Source organism: Hevea brasiliensis, chromosome 11 (genome assembly GCF_030052815.1).
Source record: "Hevea brasiliensis isolate MT/VB/25A 57/8 chromosome 11, ASM3005281v1, whole genome shotgun sequence".
NCBI lineage: Eukaryota > Viridiplantae > Streptophyta > Magnoliopsida > Malpighiales > Euphorbiaceae > Hevea > Hevea brasiliensis.
The window spans coordinates 48,736,562-48,760,173 of NC_079503.1; positions in this window are offsets into that span (position 1 = coordinate 48,736,562).

Genomic DNA, 23,612 nt, shown 5'->3' on the forward strand with positions numbered 1-23,612 from the left:
GTTGGGTGAAGATAACCTAGTGGAGCCAGACCTGATAAAACAGACAGAGGAAAAGGTGAAACTGATAAAGGCCAATTTGAAAATTGCCTCTTACCGACAGAAATCTTATGCTGACTTGAGGAGAAAAGACATTGAGTATGAAGTTGGCGAGAAGGTATTTCTCAAAGTATCACCGTGGAAGAAAGTGTTGAGTGTATAGGCTATATGGGCAGTCATTTAAAACATTATTCAATTCAGGAAGCTAAGTTAAGTTAAGTATAATGAAATTTCAGTACAATTAAATTAAGTATTGAATGAATGAGTAAAAGAAATTAGCAAAAGAAACATAACAAAAATATAAATTGCAGAATCGTAGAGACTTGAAATATAATACTGTTAGAATAAATTGTATACTGGGTAGTATTACTAAAAAGTTATAAACTAAGCACTTCCAAAGATGAACAAATTAGTATATAAGATCGTTGATACTAGAAATACCATACCAAATTAAATTGATTCTTGAGTATCTGAATTATGATTTATTTCTTTCTTTAATTGTATATATTATTTCTTGTTATACTATTGCACCACTAAGCATAAATGCTTAGCGCGATGGAATTGCTTCCTCGCACAGGTGCTGAAGGTAAAACCCGTAGACTGTCAACTGAGATTTTTGGAGTCCAGATCTGCAGAAGTGTCAGAAGAATTGAAGGTTGTCACCTCCTCAGCAATGCATGTACATAGGGCTCATATTTGCACATGTTATGTATTTTGTTCATTCTAAGTATAATGTAAATTATTTGTACATCCTGTACTTGACAAATTTATGTAATTAGTTGGCAAATTATGCAAAATAATAAAATGTAAGAATTTTGATATATGAGTTAAGTATCTGATCATGATGATTCTGATTGAGATTGAGTTTAAGAAATTTTGAGAAACTGTTGAGATATTATTGAGATAAATTGAGCCATGAATTTGAATATTTTGTTAATTGTCTTTGGCAGGTTCAGAAGAACTGTTAGTCCAAATTACAGCCGACATTTTGTCGAATTATCGTTAAAATTTTTTTTGAATTTTCCAAATTAGTTAGATTTTGATAAAAGTAAAAATAGCCTAAACCTTAAATAAAGTTTTTGAATAAATAAATCAAGAACTGTAATGAAATCAGATAAGATCAGGTGCTCTGGCACGCTGTGTAGCACGCCTCACTCGGCTACACTGTAGACGGGTGAGGGGTGTTACAATCATAATAAATAAAGCGAGTTCCAACCTAAGCAGAAGTCCTGGCGGATACTAACGGGGAAACCCACGGGTACCGCTACGTGACTTCCTCCTATTTCCTAAAGGGTAAAAATAGCCCGGGTATAAGGCTCAAGTGTGTGAGGATATTTGTGTAAGTGTACTGTGTGTGGAGGGACATATCAACCTCTTCCCTTTTAGAGGGACCCATAATTGCATAAAATCAATCACAACACAAAGAAAACATAGCAACAATAAATATTAAAAACAAAAGACAAAACAAGAATTTATGCAATTTATTCAGGGATGTATTTCAAATACAAGAGATAAATAAATATTATAGGTTAAACTCCACGATTATTAACATTAGATTATTAGAGCATAAACTTAAATCCACTTATGGACCTTTGAACCAGAAGTTTTGGTTCTACCATAGTCCCCAGTGGGGTCGCCAAGCTGTTGCAAGGATTTTGCAATCGCCAGCTGATTCTCACCGAAGTGGAAAGTGAGGAGTCGCCACTTTAATTTGGAGGGAAAATTAAAGAAACCATTCATTATTAAAAAAATTTCAAAAAAGTGTTTGCCAACTCTAATTCAGAGATCCAGGGTTCGGGGTCTGTATTTGTGTGAGGAAGGTGTTAGGCACCCCGCAATCATCCCCAAACAGGGTAGATAGATTTGACAATGTGCTCATAATAATTTAATACAAATAATTTAATGGAGTTTAAATCATAATATTGATTCCTGATATTTGTTCAAAAAAACAAAAGGGCATAAATGTGGGAACACATAAGTACCTTACTAGTAAGTTAAGTAAGTGAAATGATATTAATAGTGGATTTTGGCTCTATTTATTTTATTTTATTTTATTTTATTTTATTTTTTTATAAAATAATAAAAAGTAACCAATTTTATATTAATTATGGTATAAAAGTATAAGAATGCAAAAGAGGCCTTCGAATCTGATGATTAATGAATTTCATGAAATAAATAAATAAATAAAGAGGACTTACGAGATAATTTTATGGAAAAATGAAATTAGGTCTAAAATCCTTTACTAAAAATTTGCTAAAATTTAAAATGTGCGTAAGAGTAAAAGTAGGCATTAAGTAATTTGTCAATTAAAAATTAAGTTTTGCTTAAAATTGAAAGAGGTGAATTTTGAAGATGGAAACATTTTGTTAAAAGAAATCTCGATTTTTCAAAGTATAATTCATTTATCAATCAAGAAATTAAATTAATATAGATTAGGACTGCGATTAATTTTAATCAGCATCCCAATTAAAAAAGAACATATTAATTAATGCCTAAAGAATTTGACCCATTAGCAGGTACCCTTCTTAATAAGTTCAAAGTCTCATCATTAGTACTAATTAACCACAATCTTAATCTTTATTAATTTAGTTAAAAAATTATCAATAAGTTAGGCATAATTTAAATATCGTATAGAAGAGATTGGATCGAAATCTGCATTCTTTTAACTAGTACCTCGATTAAAATGAATGTGTTAATTTAATGCCTAAAGAGTTTGATTAATTAGTAGGTATTCCCACCAAACCGAATCAAATTCTCATCATCGGATTAAATTAACCATAATCTTAATTTTTATCAATTCAAATAAATTTTTTTTATTTACAAGTTTTGTTAAAAAAAACATACTTTTATTAGTTCAATTATTTAACAATCGTACACTTTGTAATCCATGAGTTAAACATCTTCAACGATTACAGAAATAAAATTGAATTAATATAGGTCAAGGTTTTCATTCTTTTAACTAGTATCCCAATTAAAAGAATATATTAATTAATACCTAAATAGTTTGATCCACTCATGGGTATCCCCCATTTAAGTAGCTTAATGGGTACCCCCTTTTACTGCTTAAAAAATATTTTTATAAAAAATTTCATTTGATATAATAATAATAATAATAATAATAATAATAATAATAATAATAATAATAATAATAATAATAATAATAATAATGATAATGATTTGAGGGGTACCCCTTTAGCTACTAAAAAATTAAAATATTCTTGTAGAAAATTTTCATTGGTAACTTGTTTATTTAAAAAAAAAGATAATAATAATTTAAGGGGTATCCCCATATTTAAGTAGTTTACGAGGTAGCCCCTTTAACTACTAAAAATAAAAATTCTATGGAAAAATTTCATTTGATAATTTAACTTTTTGAAAAAATAATTTAAGGGGTATCCTCTTTAATTACTAAAAAGGATTGATTTATTTTGTGTAAGAATTAGTTATAAAAACATTTATATTTATAAGTTAAAAGCCTCTAAATTCCAATATAAGATAGAACTAAATGTAGAGTCTATCATAGGATATAACAGTGTGATAATTCTTAAGTCTTTATCAATGAAATAATAATAATAATAATAATAATAATAATAATAATAATAATAATAATAATAATAATAATAATAATAATAAGACAAAAGGTTTATGAACTCCAACCAGAACAAAAGAATATATCTGAAGAGCATCATGTATTTTAAATGGATATTACTCTTAACAAAAGAACCATATATAAGACAAAATACATATAAACCAACTACAGAAAAATTGTGGGATCAATAGTCAGTATCCACACATATATATAAATCATACAAAATGTTGAACTCCAAACAATCAGTTGTCAATACAATTAGATGATTCACTAATATAGCCAAAACTATCAAACAATCACAAATAAAGCGTTTGCTGTCACACCCTACTCCCCCGTAAAATGTAACATGATCCCATAGTACACCTAATGAATTACCGTACTTCGCTTACTGATAACCCATTAGATATACTACAAGGTATTTTAAAACAATTTTTGTGAAATTTAAATCATTGATTAAAATCTGGTGTTATAAAATTTTTTTCAAAATTTCGGCAAAGTGCCGGCTGTATTTTAAGAAAATAGTTCTTCAAACCTGAAAAGGAAAACACTCCCAATATGTTTTTCTCAAATACAGCTCCAATAACTTCATTTCAACTCACAATTCAAATCTCAATAATCAAATCAATTCATTTTTAAATCAATCTCATCATAAAGAATATTTCATTAATTACAAAACTCAAAAATTAATATTACAAAACTATACAGGTAAATAAAATCTCAAATTTTCATTTACAATAATTTATATTTAATTACATACCAAAATATTTTACAAGAGTTTTTATACAACTGCTCAAATAATTTACATACATATTATTACATGCATACATCAAAACCTGTGTACATGGGTATACCTGGAGCTGATCTGAATGTCTCTTCAAAGAAGCTTATTTAATTGCTCTATGCTCTTTTCACCTACGACAGCATACAAAGCTATCGCTGAGTGGTGAACTCAGTGGTGCACAACTATAATTTAAAACATAGTACAATATACCTTAATAAAAATTACAGCAATTAATTTGGAAATCTAGATACTCATCAAATTCCAAAACTCAAAATATTCATTGTCAATAATATAAATCATTTATATAAAATGACTTTGATCACGAAATTCAATTTATCAAATCATAACTAACCATTTAAGATAATTCCAATAAAATTAATTATACATAAATCATAATTGAAATCACAATTCTTTACTATTCAAAAACCATTCTTTATCTCAAAAGCCATTCTTTATCTCACTAACTGTGCAAGACTAATATGAAAGGGCCATCTTCGGGGTGATTCTAACTACCTATGGTCGGGGAGGTCGAATCGGATTCTAACTCCCTATGGTCGGAGAGGTCGAATCATCGTGCACAGTACACATCACAATAATGAATCTTTCGAAAGGGCCATAACAAATAAAAACTTAGATCTAACCTCTAATAAGAGGAGAATCTAAGCCTATGCACGTACCATGGTAATCAAAACACAATTAACTCCATTGTCTTCTCAACAAATGAGAGAGACGGGTAATAACCTAGTCAAGCATCTATAGTGAGATATAAAACAATATCACAATCCTTTTAGTGAGCATAAATCACAATACAATTTGATTCAAAGTCAATTCCAATATCCAATAATTTTTATGCCCATCACAATTTAAATCATAAATTTGCATTTTTCCATGCAAATTGCCCATCACAATTCAAAACATGTTCATCACAATTTTTCAAAACATAATTTATTCAATTCACAACAATGCTTAATACTTGTGGAAATAGCATTTCACAAAGCTAAATTCATACATACTATAATAATTTCAATAATCATTGAATTAAATCCAATGCTTGTTAAACATAATACATAAGAGAAATATGTCATTTAATCATATGAAATATTCAGAAAAAAATCAGTTAAAAACTAGTTGTGCACAAACCTGATTTGAGTCGCTCCTAGGCCTTGACTCAATGTTCTTTATGCTTCTCAATATTCTTATGAAATGAAACACACAATTTGAAAGTGTTTCAGTACTCAATGAATTTGTTTCCAACCATAAAATTCAATATATTCAAATTTTCTTGGTACTATTTCCTTTAATTTATTTCATTAATCAACTTATAATATTGACCCTTGATGCACTCTAAGTGAGTCAATTCCAATGTTACCAATATGTCACATTTAGAGCCCTTTAGTATTGGTATATGTTACCAAATTCATTTTCAAGTGTATTACATTTTATTACAATTTACCGGATTTCGGTGTACTATTTTGACCTAGCCGGACGACCTAGTTCCCTCAGTTTTCAGGTTTCGGTCCAAACTACAAAGTTGTAGGTCTATGTCTTATTGCACGCGGGGCTAAATTTCAGGTCATTATGAGTTGTGTAGACCAAGTTATGGTCAATTTACCAATGCTAGACAGAATGTATCAAAATAGTAACTTTAGGTCATTTTTAGGTCACTTTTGGTTCGGCCAGTTTTTGGAACTAAACTTGTGCAAGCTATTTGGCTTGGTTCTGACCATTTCTGGGCTTTGGTGTCTTCATAATAATTGTAGACCTATGTCTAAACTATTTATGGTAAAAATTTTAGGTCAATTGGACCTGTTTTGAGTGAGTTATGGTCAAAACACTAACTACTACTCAAATGGTCAATTTTCAGGCTTTCAAGTCACTAATCCGGATTTGATCATTTTTCAAGTCACCTTCTAGGCAGAATTTAGGTAAGCTTCCTTCATGAAAGTTGGCACATTTTGTGTCTAGTTTCACCTCCAATTGGTCTCATACCAATTGGAGTCACACACTTAAGGTTCTAAGCTAAAACATACACTGCCCTACTACACACTCTTCATCACTTACCAATTACATATTCAACACTCACCAAATTACTTCCTTCATGCCAATTCTGGTTTGTACCTTACCATTAACACATTTAACAACACATTTTGGTCATTTTGGACAGCTTGTAACCATTCTCAATGTGCACACTATAACACAGAATTTTCCCAAGTCCATTTACACTGTTTAACCACATGAACAAACCCCATTTACATACCCAATTCCAAACCATTATATACATATATATGCTGCCATCAATAACAACATAATTCAACAGTAATTTCATGAACTTAAACACTTCAATCTTCTTCATGAGGCTGCCACAAGTTTACACATAGCCATCAACTTCCATTTTCACTTTTCCAAGCTTACAAATTAAGTGCACTATCACACATACACATAGTATACATTATCCAATTTATTTATATATACATAAACACTTATGCCAACATCTTAAACAACTATAAACAAGTAAAAACAAGCTACAATAGTGAGCGTCCATGCCTACCAAAATGGTGTATCACCATTCAATCATCAACATAAAAAATTCTTCCATAAATTAACTACCCACAACCTTGGTTACACTTTTAATGAAACAAGAATTAAAAACACTCACTTACCACTTTTGAAGCTTGATCAAAACCTCACTAAACTTCTTAAAATTGCTATCAAACTCTTCCTTGCAAGGTGAGGAGAAAAGTTAATGAAGGAACCTAGTGGAAAAAGTGGCTAAAACATGGTGAACTTGAGCTTCGAGTGTGGACGGCCGTGGAGGCTTTTTCCCAAGGTGTTTTGGCTGGTTTTCTTCCTAAGGTTTAAGATGAATTCTACACCTCCCATGTATCCTTTTTAGGTGTCCAATAGCTGAAGTTAGCGGAGCACTATTGAAGATTATTACTTATTTAATCCAAGTTTTCTAATTTTTACAATTTGGCCATCACACTTTCACTATTTACATAATATATCTTATTTTAATTTTTCATGATATTTTCAAAGTTTAATATCATTTATTTTTAATGGACATTTTGGTTAAAAGACAACTCAGGATGTCAAATGATCACAATGCCCCTATTCGGGTTGCATTCCCGATTTTACGGTAACACCGAGTTTTGTCGTTTTCTCGATTTATCATTTTTCTTTGTACTAATTAATTAATTTTTCTTTGATATTTCTAATGAAATTTATACTTCAATAGACATTTATTTAAGTCTTAAAAATATTTTCCAGAGTTCCCCGCGGTCCAGGGCTAGTCAACGGTCCACGCCGCAACTTTCCGGTGCGATCACCCATCGCTATGGTTCTCGGCTCGTTTAACTTGGTTACATTTCATTGCTATTATTTTTCCTTTGTTTTTCTTGTATTTTCTTTGCTTGTATTTCATTATTTTATGTCTCCTCAACCATATCTAAATGTAGTTCTAGGCATCCTAGCTGTCTAGACAACACTAGCCACCGGAATAGTAGAATGCACTACCGAACATAGGGGTGTTACAATTCTCCCCCTCTTAAAATAAATTTCGTCTCGAAATTTTACCTAGCATCAGTTTTTGAACAGCTGTGGGTGCCGTCTCCTCATGTCCTCTTCACATTCTCAAGTAGCTTCATGGCCTGAATGATGGTTCCACAGCACTTTAACCAGGTGTATCTATTTATTCCTCAGCTGCTTCACCTCATATGCCAGAATTTCTATGGGTTCTTCCTCATATGAGAGGTCTAGATTTACCTTAATCTCTTCAACTGATAGTACATGAGATGGGTCAAATCTGTACCTCCTTAACATGGACACATGGAAGACACTGTGTATCCTTTCTAGCTCTAGAGGTAATGCTAACCGGTATGCCAAAGGACCCACTCTCTCTAGAACCTCGTATGGTTCGATAAAACGAGGACTTAGTTTCCCCTTTCTGCCAAATCTCATAATCCTCTTTCAAGGAGAAACTTTAACGAATACCTTATTACCCACTGCATATTCAATATCTCCTCTTCAGATCAACATAGGACTTCTGAAGGTCTGATGTAGCCTTGAGTTGATCTCTGATCAATATGATCTTTTCCTCTGTCTGCTGAACAATTTCTAGCCCAATCATCTTCCTTTCACCTACTTCATCCCAACATAGGGGAATTCTGCACTTCCTGCCATACAAAGCTTCATACGGAGGCATCCTAATGCTTGATTGGTAGCTGTTGTTATAAGTAAACTCAATCAAAGGCAAGTGTATATCCCAACTACCTTCAAACTCAATCGCACAAGCGAATAGCATATCCTCCAATATCTGAATTAACCTCTCAGACTGGCCATCTACCTGTGGGTGGAATGCCGTGCTAAAGTTCAATCTAGTTCCTAGGGCTCTCTGAAGACTACCCCAGAATCTAGAAGAGAACCTAGGATCTCTGTCTGATACAATTGATGCTTGCACTCCATGCAGTTTTACAATCTCATTTATGTATAATTTGGCCAATCTCTCCAACTATAGTCCATCCGAACTGGAAAAAAGTGAGCAGACTTGGTTAGTCTATCAACTATGACCCATACTGCATCATGACTATTCTGTGTCCTCAGAAGTCTCATCACAAAATCCATAGTTATCCGTTCCCTTACAATGTTTCATAGGGTGCCGTTTGTATGCTAGCTTGACACTTATTATTGTATACAAATTATGTTAGTGGGAGGTATCTGTCCCATCTCCCCTCGGATTCAAGTACACAAGTTCTCAGTGTATTCTCGAGGGCTTATTACATTTTACAGGTTATTATTATCATTTCATTTCATTATTTACACAAACTCAATGAGTTTCAGAATTTACCTGAATTACTTGTTTCGACTGTCCATCCATTTGAGGATGATAAGTCGTACTGATATCTCTAAACTTATAGCAATTACTGTGGTACAGGTAGTTCACATTATTGTAACCTAGTTACTGACTCTAGCTACCTTACAAGTGTAGTCTTTTGACAGGCTAGTTCTGAAGTTTTAAATTTCTGACTAAAATTTTCACATTTATTTCCCGTAATAGCACTCTATTCGGGCGTAACTGTATCAATTTATAGATTACTTACAAATATTCTTATTTTATTGTACCATGAGGAAGCACGTAGCTCTACACAATAATCCCGTGTCGCTACTGTAATATGCAGCTTACAATATAAACATCGAGAACATTACATAGTCACTACGTTATAACCTCATGGACTAGGTTTTCTAACATCTTATCTTTCTCAAATCCACTAATATCTTAAATCGATTCTGATTACAATATCCCTTGACAATTACTAATAGTAACATCTTTGCCCTCACTAGAGCAATTCTATTACTATAACTTACTTTTAGGTCCTTTTGCCTTACGTTAAGTAGGCTCGCCAATTAACTTTATAATTTATGGTGTGTTAGAAATTACTTTTAGTTAACAATTCTTCCAAAATTAATGTCAATCATACTTGTTATTATAGTTTTTATCCTAAAGGACTAGTCACTAATACATCAAAATTCATTCCCATGTAAAGGAATAGCAACAGAATATATAGTTCTAACATTAGCACACAACTAAGTAGTGCTGGGATCAAATAAGAACTATTTGTTTCTTTCAAAAATTAAGAACTTACCAGCAGCTACATCCAAAGTTTCTGTTCTTTCTCCTTGGCGCATAGTGGACGCTCTAACTGGTGTGCTACTATATTCGGGTTGATTCACTGTGTTATGATGGTGAGGAGTACCAACTCTATTTCTATCTCGACTCTGACTGACTGTCTGTGAACTCCGGAGAGCAGATCGATGTGTTCTAGTACAATCTCTAACAAAGTGTCCAAGCTTTCTACAATTGTAGCAGGCTCCAGAGGCCTTACGACAAATACCTCCATGTAGCTTACCACAAACATGGCAGAAACGTGCAGAATAGGAACTTCTGGTTGTTCGATGACTAGATCTTGGTGTTCTCTGCCCTGATGATCCACCTCTATCATATCCTTGAGCTCGGGGTCCCTCAAATTCTTTTCTCTTCCCCAAATCACTATTCGAGCTCTGACCCATAGGTTTCTCCCTCTTCTCTATTTCACATGGCCCTTGTGGGGGTTGGGTTTGTGCTTGAGCTTGAGTTGACAGAGTATCAGCCATTTGTTGAAAGAAAGTGGCCATTTGTGCAGTAAATTGTACCGGTAAAACTGGTACAGTCGGGCCATCAACACTTTGTGGGGCTGGGGCCTCAACTTGTACTTCTGCCATCACGGACTGTTCTATTGTCTCATTATTCTCTTCCATATCTTTTCACAAGATTTTCTATTCCTGTATAACCAACACAAGGAGACTCCTCTCCATTAGTTCATATTTATGATGTAAATGTACTATATGTATCAAACATTTGAGCAGTTGTAGTTATCGACAAAAAGATTTCAAATCACAGTTCAAAATTTACTTTAAAACCATTGCTCTGATACCACAAAACATGTCACACCCTAATCCCCCATAAGATGTAACATGATCCCGTAATACACTTAATGAATTACTGTACTTTGCCTACTGATAACCCATTAGATATACTACAAGGGATTTTAAAGCAATTTTTGTGAAATTTAAATCATCGATTAAAATCTGGTGTTATAAAATTTTTTTCAAAATTTCGGCAAAGTGCCGGCTGTATTTTGAGAAAACAGTTCTTCAAACTTGAAAAGGAAAACACTCCTGATATGTTTTCTCAAATACAACTCCAATAACTTCATTTCAACTCACAATTCAAATCTCAATAATCAAATCAATTCATTTTCAGACCAATCTCATCATAAAGAACATTTCAGTAATTACAAAACTCAAAAATTAATATTACAAAATTATACAGGTAAATGAAATCTCAAATTTTCATTTACAATAATTTACATTTAATTACATACCAAAATATTTTACAAGAGTTTTTGTACAACTCCTCAAATAATTTAAATACATATTATATGCATACATCAAAACCTGTGTACATGGGTATACCTGGAGCTGATCTGAATGTCTCTTCAAAGAAGCTTATTCAATTGCTCTATGCTCTTTTTACCTGCGACAACATATAAAGCTATCGCTGAGTGGTGAACTCAGTGGTGCACAACTATAATTTAAAACATAGTACAATATACCTTAACAAAAATTACAGCAATTAATTTGGAAATCTAGATACTCATCAAATTCCACAACTCAAACTATTCATTACCAATAATATAAATCATTTGTATAAAATGACTTTGATCACGAAATTCAATTTATCAAATCATTACTAACCATTTAAGGTAATTCAAATAAAATCAATTATACATAAATCATAATTGAAATCACAATTCTTTACTATTAAAAAACCATTCTTTATCTCAAAAGCCATTCTTTATCTCAAAAACCATTCCTTATCTCACTAACTGTGTAAGACAAATCCGAAAGGGCCATCTTCGGGGTGATTCTAACTCCCTATGGTCGGGGAGCTCGAATCAGATTCTAACTTCCTATGGTCGGGGAGGTCAAATCATCGTGCACAGTACACATCACAATAATGAATCTTCCGAAAGGGCCATAACAAATAAAAACTTAGATCTAACCTCTAATAAGAGGAGAATTTAAGCTTGTGCACGTACCATGGTAATCAAAACACAACTAACTTCATTGTCTTCTCAATAAATGAGAGAGACGGGTAATAACCTAGTCAAGCATCCATAGTGAGATATAAAACAATATCACAATCCTTTTAGTGAGCATAAATCACAATACAATTCGATTCAAAGTCAATTCCAATATTCAATAATTTTTATGCTCATCACAATTTAAATCATAAATTTGCATTTTTCCATACAAATTGCCCATCACAATTCAAAACATGTTCTATCACAATTTTCCAAAACTAATTTATTCAATTCACAACAATGCTTAATACTTGTGGAAATACCATTTCACAAAGCTAAATTCATATATACTATAATAATTTCAATGATCATTGAGTTAAATCCAATGCTTGTTAAACATAATACATAAGAGAAATATGTCATTTAATCATATGAAATATTCAGAACAAAATCAGTTAAAAACTAGTTGTGCACAAATCTGGTTTGAGTCGCTCCTAGGCCTTGACTCAATGTTCTTTATGCTTCTCAATATTCTTATCAAATGAAACACACAATTTTAAAGTGTTTCAGTACTCAATGAATTTGTTTCCAACCATAAAATGCAATATCTAAATTTTCTTTGTACTATTCCTTTTAATTTATTTTATTAGTCAACTTATAATGTTGACCCTTGACGCACTCTAAGTGAGTCAATTCCAATGTTACCAATATGTCACATTTTAGAGCCCTTTAATGTTAGTATATGTTACCAAATTCATTTTCAAGTGTATTGCATTTTATTGCAATTTACCAGATTTCAGTGTACTATTTTGACCTAGTCGGATGACCTAGTTCCCTCAGTTTTTGAATTTCGGTCCAAACTACAAAGTTGTAGGTCTATGTCTTATTGCACGCAGGGCTAAATTTCAGGTCATTCTGAGTTATGTAGACCAAGTTATGGTCAATTTACCAATGCTGGACAAAATGCATCAAAATAGTAACTTTAGGTCATTTTTAGGTCACTTTTGGTTCGACCAGTTTTTGGACTTGAAATTGTGGAAGCTATTTGGCTTGGTTCTGGCCATTTCTGGGCTTTAGTGTCTTCATAAGAATTGTAGATCTATGTCTATACTATTCATGGTAAAAATTTCAGGTCAATTGGACTTGTTTTGAGTGATTTCTGGTCAAAACACTAACTACTCCCCAAATGGTCAATTTTCAGGCTTTCAAGTCACTAATCCGAATTTGGTAATTTTTCAAGTCACCTTCTAGGAAGAATTTAGGTAAGCTTCCTTCATGAAAGTTGGCACATTTTGTGCCTAGTTTCACCTCCTATATGTATCATACCAATTGGAGTCACACACTTAAGGTTCTAAGCAAAAACATACATTGCCCTACTACACAGTCCTCATCACTTACCAATTACATATTCAACACTCACCAAATTACTTCCTTCATGCCAATTCTAGTTTGTACCTTACCATTAACACATTTAACAACACATTTTGGTCATTTTGGACAGCTTCTAACCATTCTTAATGTGCACACTTGTAGACCCTTATTTTGTGATGAGTATGCATTGAGGTCGTGGGAAACCCGATGATGAAAAATTATATGACTGTAAGATGTAATTGGAGGCATGGAGCTGAATTATTAATTCCGTGGCATGATCTTGAAAAAAATAAAAAATAATAATAAAGTTTTGGGGAAATTAATTTAATTAAATTTAAATAAAATTTTATTTTGTTTAAATTTAATATGGGTAGTTCTTAAATAGATCTAATTAAGTTTAATTAGGCTCTATGGGCCTAAGAAAGCCTAGTTAGGAATTTTAAATGGGACTCATTTAATTATTTTCTAAAAATTAAAATAGCAAAATATCTCTCTCCTCCTTGGCCCCACTCTCTTCCTCACTCCCTATTGGTGCCTTCCATTTTTTCCTGTCTTCCTATTGGTTGAAACACCTCATCCATATCCCAGTCTTATTCGAATTCTGCAATCGTAGTTGTTTAAGTCATCTAAACTTTATCGCCCTAAGACTCCAAATCCTACCACACCTCTTCCTCATTCCCTATTGGTGCCTTTCATTTTTTCCTGTCTTCCTATTGGTTGAAACACCTCACCCAATATCCCAGTCTTATTCGAATTCTGCAATCGTAGTTGTTTAAGTCATCTAAACTTTATCACCCTAAGACTCCAAATCCTACCACACCTCTTCCTCATTCCCTATTGGTGCCTTCAATTTTTTCCTGTCTTCCTATTGGTTGAAACACCTCACCCATATCCCAGTCTTATTCGAATTCTGCAATTGTAGTTGTTTAAGTTATCTAAACTTTATCATCCTAAGATTCCAAACCCTATCACACCTCTCTCCCAAAACCCTATAAATACCCTACTAGAGAAGGGAAGAAGGAGGATGGGAGGAAAGAGGAAGAGAAAATTCAGAGCTATAAGAAATTTAGAGATATTCAAGACTCTTTGAGTTCTTCCTTATTTTTTCTTTTCTTCAAGAAGAATTTCATACAAGATATCTAGAAGGTCAGTTTTTATTGTTTTCTTTTCATGATCTATGCCACACAATATTTTAATTCTATGCTCTTTGTCTTTAATTTATTTTATATGTTCATATAGATCATGTAATCATGTTTAATTTGAAGGGATACACAACTCTGCACATGTTTAGTTTCTGTCTCTCGTACTTTTATTATTTTTCTTTGTTTTCTTTATTTTTTATTACAAATAAAAATTGGTAAGTAGCCCTAAGGTAAGTACCAAAGAGGGCATTTGCGCGGAGCTTATATGGAGCTAAACGGGAGTAAGCCAGGGATATCATTGCCATACTAGAAGAGAAGACCCTTTTTTAAGGGTAGCTTGCCCCAATGGCAACTGCATTTACCAACAAGTAAGTAACTCTAAACTTATCGAATAACCATTGGCATGAAATTGTAGTAATAATAGAACTTTTATTTGGTAGATTAAAATTAACTTTGTTTTTAATTTAACTGACTTTTGTATGTAATTAATTTAAATAAATACTTTGTAAATTAAAATTAATCTTGTTTGTAAATTAAACTAACATTGGCATGTAAATAAATTTAATTTAATACTTGGTAATTGTAAAATAAATTTGCATGTTAGAAATCTTTATTAGGTTGTGATTGTTTGGGCCTTATGTGATATTAGAATAAATTACACATGTACATAATTAACTTAGTTTAATTATCCTTAGGGTAACTTGGTGAAAATTAATTAATTATGTTAAATAGAAACGTAGGGTTATTTGAAATTGAATTTATTTGTAAATTAAATTCTCAATAATAAATTAATTTTAGTCATCTGGTAAATATCACTTAAATAATTAGCAACCCCATAGATAGGAATTACTTGTGCATGAAAATTGTGTGTAAACAACAATCCTTTTGTGAATTTCTTGCGTGGGTAGGATTAGAATTGCATTTTTAGGATAAAGTTTAATAAAGGAATAATAAACAAGACTTCTAGAAACATTAGTAGAGGACTGGCACTCAAATTAACGAGGTTAGACCAGGCGTAAGGGGTGCCTGACACCTTCCCCTTACGTACCCACTATCCCAAACCTAGACATTGGGCTATGGTAATGACGGTTGTGGAAACTCTGCAAGGAGTAAGTTGCCATCCATGACCCTCGGTTGAAACACTGAATATGTCCCGGTTATTACCCAGGTGGCGACTCCTGTCTATTTATGCCTTCGTGGCATAAATCCTTAGTACCGTGGTAGTGTTATGGGAAGACGGTACTTACCAGTGGTTTGATTCTATTAGGATTGTATGAAGTGCATGTCTAGGAAATACTGTCTAAGGAGGTGGTACTTAAGTGAGACCATTGTGACTCCACCATCTTTCCTGGGCATTACCTGGTGCATTTTATATAATTTTAATGGATGATATTTTGCCTCACGCCCCACCCCCACAGTTTGGCGACTTCACTGGGGACTAAATGGATAGTTACTCCAACATGTTTCTATTAGTCTAATATTATTCCTTTATTAAACTTTTTGCATTGCACTACACTATCACACGGATCACCCTTACCCTTTTACCCTCGTTAGTACTAGCCAAGGAGACCATGGTTCTACTCGAGCTATGACGAATTGGTGAATGCTAGCACCCCATACCCGTACCTTCGAGTATATAAAAGAGCCACAGCTCTGGCCGTTGTGCTTAATGGACAAGCTCTCGCATGGGTGACCCTTTTTCTACCCAATAAAGCCCATGAGCCATAGATTTCAACCCTAGGTACCCGGTAAATTTTTGTTGTGCTGGATTCGTATCCTTACTGTTCAAACCATAAGTTCTAGTGGTAGTTGAGATGAACCTAGGCCTATGCATAAACCCAATGTGTGTATAGGCTCAAGTCCATTTTAAAACCTATGTTCAGCAAGAGGATGCTTACTTATGGTTAAACTTTAAGGATACAAATCATTTGTTTGTAGAGGAAAGGTCGTCCTGGACCACCTCCTGTTGGTGCGTCTAGTGTACCATAGCCTAGGATAGAATTTTTTTTCTTACCCTACACGTGAGAGTTGAAGGTATAAGGGGGCGAAGATTCAGTTTTGGAGACATTCTTTTCGGTTTATCATTTAGTCTTTGGTCCGATTTTAGTTCGGTTTATACAGTTCGGTTTTGGTTCAGTTTTGGTCGTATTAGTATGGTTCGGTTTTGGCTTTGTAAAGGCAAAGGTAAAAATGAAAGTGCATATTCATGCATTCATGCATTGCATTTTTACATAGCATAAGATGTTAAAACCTTGTATTTTTTTTTCTTGTAGTAAATATAGCTTTAGAACACATCAAGAAGACTTCTAATCAGGTCACTTGGGTTAGGGAGGGAAAGAGATTAGTAAGAGTTACACCTGCACAAGCTAAAATGGAAGACACTAAGGTCATGTTTAGATAGATGCTTGAAGAAACTTTGAATGCCAAGATGGCTGAGCTTGAAGGAAAAATCCTAGCCAACTTTGAGAAGAAGTTAGAGATGGGTGGGCCTAGTGATATTCAGGTGAAAAGGCCTGAAGAAGAGACTAGTAAAAAGAAGGCCTTGGATGACGTTTGGGATGAAGAAGATTATCTCCAAGACAAGGCCAAGAAGAAAGAAAAGGGGACAAGTGAGGAGATTACAGTTGTTACTGAGATGATGGAAAAACTTCAAGCCAGTGTGAAAAAGCAAGCTGAATTTACGGGAATGGGGCTGTTAAAAGCAGATGACTTTGACATCCAGTTGGATGGAAATCTATCTGAAAAATTCAAGATGCCTGATTTGGCTAAATTCGATGGTACTGGTGACCCAAAAACCCACCTCAGGTCTTATCTTATAGTCATGAAAACAACTGGTTTGACTAAGAACCAAGTCTCTCAGTTCTTTTCTATGTCACTAGAAGCGGTTGCATCTTCATGGTATCATGGGCTAGAAGCCACTGTGAGAAAAGATTGGGAGGAGCTAGTTAGGAGATTTGTGTAACAATACTCCTATAATATAGCTTTAGATGTTACCCTGAGAGACTTAGAGACCACTAGGCAAAAACCAAATGAAACCTTTTCAGAGTATCTATTGAGATGGAGGAAAAAGGCCATGAAGATGACCAATAGGCCTGCTGAAAAGGATCAAGTGCGATTGGTAGTGAAAAGTCTGCAGCCTAGTTATTATGAGAAACTTTGTTATTATCCCTTGGCTACCTTTGAACAGCTATATGATGCTGGGGTATTAGTGGAGGATGTATTGAACAATGAAAAGAAGAGTTATCAGCCCAAGAGGGGAGGATACCAGTCAGCTGGCAACATTACTGGGGAAAACAAAGTCATTGAGGTTCAAACTGTGTCCCGCACCCCTAGAAAGTTCTCTTAATTCAACCAACCTCTATCTAAAGTCTTCAAGCGACTCAAAGCTCGGGGTCTCCTCTAACCCTTGGCACCTAGACCACCACCAAACCCACTGCCACCCAATTACAATGCTAACCTATATTGCCAATTCCATCAAACTCATGGCCATGACACTGATAGATGTTTTCGGCTAAAACACAAAGTTCAGGACCTGATCGATGCTAAGAAAATAGCTGACCCAGAAAATCGACCCAACACACGCACCAACCCAATGCCCAACCATAATGTTCCACCTCCACCAGGACTTTACATGATTTCCACCACCTCAACTGATCCTGACCAAATTCTCAACCTTATCCAACCTATCCAAAAGCTTGTTGAACCTCAATCTATAATGGCAATTGATATTTGGGATAGTTCCAATGATGAGGAAGGTTTGTTAGATGTTTGGGTTGACTCTGACGGAGAGGAAAAGAATAGGGTGAGCCACATGACCAAGAGTGATAGATATTATCCTGATCCACCCATGGACAAGGACAACATGAGAAGGAAAGCCAAGGTGTTGGCTGAAGAGGACACAGATGAAGAGGATGATCAGTTCCTTAGGCAATTGAAAAGGACTCAGGCTAACGTAACGGTGTGGGAATTGCTATTGGCGTCAGAAAAACACAGAACTGCACTGACCAAGGCCCTGAGTGTACTCAAGGTCTCCACGGAGATAACTCCAGAAGAGATTGCCAAAGTTGTGCTTATAGAAGATGGGGGTCATATTACTTTCTCTGATCATGATCTCCTAGCTGAGGGGAGAAACCATAGCAGGGCTCTGTTTGTGACCACTGAGGTTGGAGGGTGGAAAGTGCCTTGTGTGATGATAGATGATGGGTCAGCCATCAACGTATGCCCTTTGAAGATTTTGCCAAAATTAGGAATTTCTATGTCTGAACTAACTGGTTCTGATCTGGTTATCAGGGCTTATGATGATTCAAAGAGAAACGTGATAGGGGTATTCAAGACTATGGTTAAGGTGGGGCCTATAGAGACTGAAGTTGAGTTCATTGTGCTAGACATCCCCATGACATTCTCCTTACTGTTGGGTAGAATCTGGTTCCATCCCTTAGGTGGAGTCCCTCTACACTCCACCAAAAGATTAAGATCCCGCACCAAGATGGTGTAATCACCGTCAATGCTGAAAGAGATGGGGAAGTAGCTATGCTGCAAGTGGATGGTTCGGTACCACTATTGTCTAGTTTCCAAGTTGCTGGGATCTATGGAGACTAGATGGACCCTAGGGTGGCCACTATGATGAAAGAGATGAAGTTTTTTCCTGGCATGGGTTTGGGAAAACGAGCTAATGGCTTAGTGACTTTTCTAGAAATAAAGGGGCAGATCACTAGATATGGGCTAGGCTATCAGCCAACTGAAGATGAAGAGGGACTCAAGCCCACCAAGTTTATCAGGGAGGGCGCAATTGCATGGACTGATGACCAGGAGCTGCCGCATGTTGAGGAATTAGAACAAGAGGTCAGTACCATCAAGTTAAGGTCTGCATGGAAGCCAAGCACTTGGACTTACACCCCTAAGTTTGAGTCTGTCTTTTGTAATGCTCACAGTAGTGATACTGATATTGTTATTTCTGATGTACTTGATGACGATTTTGAGGCAAAGTTAAATAATATGACTAGTCCTTTTGCTTACTTGTTTGAGGGTCATCAAGTATAAATTGAGACTGAACCCTAGCAAGTGTGTGTTTGGGGTCACTTCAGGCAACCTGTTAGGGCATATGATCAGTAGAAAAGGGATTGAGGTTGACCCAGATAAGGTGAAGGCAATCCAAGAGATGCCAGCCCCGAGAACAGAAAAAGAGATTAGAGGTTTCTTAGGAAAATTACAGTACATCAGTAGGTTCATAGCTAGGCTCACAACTACCTGTGGACCAAATTTTAAGCTACTAAGTAAGAATCAGCCAGTGGTGTGGAATGAGCAATGTCAAGAGGCATTTGAAAAGATAAAGCAGTACCTGAGCAATCCACCAATTTTGTCACCACCAATCCCTGACATCCCTCTAATCTTCTACCTATCAGTGGAAAACATGGCCCTGGGGGCAATGTTGGCACAAGAAGTAGAGAATCTGGAGAGAGCCTGTCACACCCTACCCCTCTGTAAGGCATAACATGATCCCGTAGTATACCTAATGAATTACCAACTCCGTCTACTGATAATCCATTAAATACACTACAAGGGATTTTAAAAACTTTTCTTACTTCTTTTACAGTGGTGAGCACTATTTACAGGTGTGAAAGACTTTGGTGAACTGAAGTGAAACAACTAACTCATTTGATTTATTTGGAATATCTGTAAAAATTTTGGCAATGTGCCATTTGTATTTTGGACAAAACAGTTCTTCAGAAAACCTGTAAAAAGCACTTCAATATATTTTCAAATCTCAACTCCAACATTTTTATCAACACAACACATTTCTCAAGTCAAATCCACAGTGATTTTCAAAGACTAAGATACAAAGATATAACACAATTTTTACAAGCCAAATAACTCATAATTATTTTACAACTTTACTGTACAACTTAAATTTACAACTGCTCAAAACCAAGAACAAAATATACATACAGTGAATATACATTACAGTACAAAATGCCACATGTGGTATACTCACTATACCCAAAAATCTCTCGCTGGCGATACTAGCAGCCTAGCCTGCTGCCCTGTCTGTCTCTCTACCTGCGACAGCAATAAAAGCTATCGCTGAGACAATGTCTCAGTGGTGCACAACATTAACCAAATACAAATTTTAAATCACAATTCATAAATCATATCAATAGTGGATACTTAAAACCATAGTTAAATTCAAGACAATAAATGTCAACAAGAATTTAAACTCCATTTGTTAATATCACAATAATTTTCAATAAGTCAGATCATGGTTGAATTCAATAGACAGTATATGTCAATAAGAGTTTAAATCAATTTCACAATCTCACAATACATAATAACACAATTCGATCAAATAACTGAAGAATACAGTGTTGCCAATCTATAACACAATTTAGGCCATGACACAATTTTTCCATATATGCCGTGTTGTACACCACGACAAGACATGCTCACCCCAATAATCGAAATCAATGAGGGAGGAAGCTAGCTATATAATGAGTACTCATCCATACTCACCTCAGACTGGGAAGTCAAAGAGGGAGGAACATAATCATACTCACCCCAGACTGATAAGTCAAAGAGGGAGGAATAATCACACTCACCCCATTAATGGAGGAGGAACATAGTATCAGTGTCATGCCAATTGTGAGTCAAAACAATTCCAAACATTTTATTCAATGATCCGTAAGAATCCAATAAATTTCCAAAGTTATAATTTCATTCACAAAATGGCAACATAATTCGTAATTCACTTCAATTTCCACAAAAACCATTTACAGTGCTTTTCAATCAATAAGTATCCATCAATATCATTCAAACAATTTTTCACAGTTTCAAACCATTCACAATGTTTTTCAATCAATAAGTGTCCATCAAACACATTTCCACAATTTAAAACAATAATATACAAATAGTCAATATTTATTTCAATTGAAAATAATTCAAAAGAAACAGTTGTTGTGCACAAACCTCTGATGACTGTCCCCCTGATCTGGACTCAGTGTTTCCTTCCCTTTTCCTGAGTCTTTGGTAACTGAGAAACACAATTTGAAGTGTTTCAGTACTAATTTAAACTGTCTCTATCGATGGTGTTTGGTAAATAATGCACTGAACTCAATTATTCACTTAATCACCTAATATACCGACCCTCGTTGCGTTTTAGGTAAATTAGGTTTTAGTGTCGTTAATATGTCACATTTGATAGGGTTTTAGGTTTGGTATGTTTTACCAAAGTCATTTCCTTGCTTAGTGCATTTTAATGCAAATTCTTTGGATAGGGACACTGGTTTGACCTAACCGGACGATCTAGTTCCCTCGGTTTTCGGGTCTCGGTCGAAACTACAAACTTGTAGATTTAGGTCTTATGGACCGCGGTGCAAAATTTCAGGTCAATCCGAGTTAAGTAGACCGAGTTATGGTCATTACACTCTTGCTGGTCAAATGGTACCATTTTAGGTCAATTTTAGGTCAAATTGGTCAATCCTGGTTCGGCCAGTTTTTGGACCCGAACTTGTGCAAGTTGTTTGACTTGCTTATGGTCATTTCTGGGCTTTGGTGTCTTCATAAGAATTGTAGGTATGGGTCTTAACTATTCTTGGTTAAAATTTCAGGTCAATTGGACCTGGTTTGAGTGAGTTATGGCCTAAACACTCACTGCTGCCCAATTGGTCATTTTTCAGGTCCTAATTGCACCTAATCCGAATTGGTCATTTTTTTAGGTCACCTTGCAAGCAGAATTTTGGCATGGTTTCTCAATGAAAGTTGGCACATTTTGTGCCTAGTTTCACCTCAAATTGGTCTCATACCAATTGAGGTTACACATTTAAGGTTATAGGCTAAAATGTGTACTGCCCTCAATATGCTTTTCACACCCCATTCAAAACACATATTTACCTTGCAAAGTTTACTTCCATACCCTACCAAATCAGTTTTGGTACATTACCAAAAGCACTTTCTACTTTACATTAACATTATTTTGGGCAGATTCCAATCAGCCTCAACACACCAATATCATTCACAATTACAATTTCTAAGTACTATTACAAACACACCTAACCATTACAAATTTTACACACACTTTACAAGATCAATCTACATACATATCATCAATCCTTCTAGGTTAATATTCTGCATACATTTCCTTCAATATATACCATTACTCAAGTGTCCCCAAGCTGCCACAAACCATTCTTCAACATCAAAGTGCCGTCCATTTTACAATTTCCCATCCAAGTGCATAAATCACCACATAAACATGAAATAATTCACTAGGTTACTAATTCATCATGATCAACACCATTTCTCATCAATTATATGCACAAATATCTCATAAAAATCGTGACTCATGGCTGTCCAAAATGAAAACAACAATAACCCTTCAAACTCAAAATTTTCTTTCACCAAACTAACACCCATAACATGAACATAAACTTTAACAAAGAAATTCTCAAAAATGCAAACTTACCTTTAATTGTAACTTGCTAAACCTTCATCAAACTTCTCAAAATTAGTATCAATATCTTCCTTGTGATGTGTAGACAAAGTTTAATGAAGAACACTAAGAGGTTGGAGTTGAAAATGGAGAGTTAAGAAAGCTTGCATGAAAAATGGCTATGGAGTTTCCTTCACTCTTCAATTCGGCAATTTGAATGCAAATGAGGAAGATGACTTATTCAGCTGCATTTTAAGTGTACACATGTCCCACTATGTATTTAATTAATCCCTTAGTGGTCCACTTAGTCACTTAATCATATAATAAAGTAATTATTCATTTATTCCACATTTAACCCATAATTTCCACTATTTATTTTAGGTACCACCAATTTAATTTTTCATTTTATTTTCTAAGTGTAATACTATTTATTTTTAATGGACATTTAGGTCAAAAGACACTTGGGATGTCAAATGACCATAATGCCCCTGTTCGTGGCATTCTGATTGTTCGGTATTACCGGGTTTTGTCTGTTTTTCGATTTCTCACTTTTCTTTGTACTAATTATTTAATTTTTCTTTGATATTTCTAATGATATTTATTCTTCAACCAGGGTCTATTTATGTCCCAAAAATGTTTTCCAGGGTTCCCC